This window comes from Trichechus manatus, unplaced genomic scaffold, assembly GCF_000243295.1.
Source record: "Trichechus manatus latirostris isolate Lorelei unplaced genomic scaffold, TriManLat1.0 scaffold00101, whole genome shotgun sequence".
Lineage (NCBI taxonomy): Eukaryota > Metazoa > Chordata > Mammalia > Sirenia > Trichechidae > Trichechus > Trichechus manatus.
Window position 1 is genome coordinate 6,304,331 of NW_004444037.1, and position 1,806 is coordinate 6,306,136.

The window sequence follows — 1,806 nt, forward strand, 5'->3', positions numbered from 1 at the left end:
TAATTAAACATTTAACTCACTCCTCAACACTCCTTATTCCCGTGCTGTATACTTTACTTATTTATCTTTTTTTGTTGTCTGCCTCAGCCTCAGTGGGATTAAACCCCAGAAGTGTAGGGATTTTTGTCTGCTTTGTTTTCTGCTGTATCCCTAGAGCCTAAGAGAGAGACTAGCATATAGTAAGCCCTCAATAAATATATGTTGAATGAAAATGGATAGAACAAGCAAATATTCACAAGACCAGCATAAAGCCAGGAGCCAGGAGCCAATTCCAACTCAGAGGAAACTTCAGGTCCAAACTCAGGGGGAACACAGGTACCAAGGTAAGCAAGGAAGGGCCTTAGAACCAAGATGTTAGAAAGTAAAGTATAAAGAGACAAGACCCAGCCATCTTAGAATGCAGCCAGAAAACACTGTTCTTGGAGATAGGTTTTGAAAGTGTCCTGGGCCTGGTCAAGGAACTGGCTGTCAATGGACAGACTTCTCTGATGCCATGCTGGAAGCCAGGAGCCAAACCCTATGCTGGAGAATGAAGCCCTGAGTCAAGAGGCAGAGAAACACACCAAGCAGACATCAAGGCTGGAAATGCCACACAACAAGCCCAGCTGGCGGCAGCAGCTGAAATCAATGAAGAACCGGTCAGCAAAGCAAAACAGAATCAGAGTGAAAATAAGACACAAAGGTTATGTCCAATCTGGGTCTTCAACAGGATACAGGGGTTTCTAGAGTTACTATCTGGAAATCTAAGAATATCCTCTTTGTCATCACAAAGCCAGATGTCTACAAGAACCCAGCTTCAGATACCTACATAGTTTTGGGGGAGCTTAGATGGAGGATTTATCTCAGCAAGCACAGCTACCAGCTGCTGAGAAATTAAAAGTTCAAGGTAAACTGTCTTGAACACTCGAGAAAACATACAAACTCCAACTGTACAAGAGGAGAGTGAAGAGGAAGAAGTAGATGAAAAAGGCATAAAAGTTAAAGACATAGAATTGGTTATGTCTCAAGGAAATGTGTCAATGGTAAAGGCAGTCCAAGCCATGAAGAACAACAGTAATGATATAAATGCAATTATGGAGTTAACAACATAAGCAACTGAAAACAAGGACTTTTTTTTTTAATGTTTCAGAAGAGTAACTGCAGATTTGTTTGAAATTTATACTGTTTCTATCATTAATAAAGTAATGGCTTCTTCTTGGATTTAAAAAGAAATAGAAACCCTATGAAGACAGAAACATGGAAAAATGAGTGAGGTGTCAGGAGTATCACAAAGTCAATTCTCTTCCACATGTTTCTATAAATATAATTAGCTTAGCAAGCTTATGAAAATACCTTGCAGGGGGAGGGTTAGGACAGCAAACAAATGCAGAAGGTGTGAGTTATTTGTGTAAATATATAGCAACAGTCACCACAAACCACAGGCTCATCTACCCTGAGACCAGAAGAACTAGATGGTGCCCATCTACCATTATCGACTGTTCTGATCAGGGCCACATTAGATGGATGCTCATAGAACAGAAGAAAAATGTGGAATAGAACTCAAATTCTTAAAAAGTCCAGACTTACTGGACCAGTTGAGACTAGAGGTCTCCCCAGGACTATTGCCCTGAGAACACTTTAAACTTAAACTGAAATTATCCCTTGAGGTCGCCTGTTAGCTAAAAAACAGATTGGATCATAAAATAAAGAATATCGCCTGTGAGTAATGAGCATCTTTGAAAAAAAAAAAAAAACTATAGAAGACTAAATGTTCAAAAATTGCTCTAAAGCAAAGATGTGAAGGTATGGGGGCAGGGAAACTAGATT

General features: G+C 39.7%; 1 pseudogene; it reads left to right on the forward strand.

Annotated features, from left to right (window-relative positions):
* The first annotated feature begins 211 nt into the window (after positions 1-211).
* On the forward strand, positions 212-1,091 carry LOC101358247 (nascent polypeptide-associated complex subunit alpha-like; annotated as a pseudogene).
* The last annotated feature ends 715 nt before the right edge of the window (positions 1,092-1,806 follow it).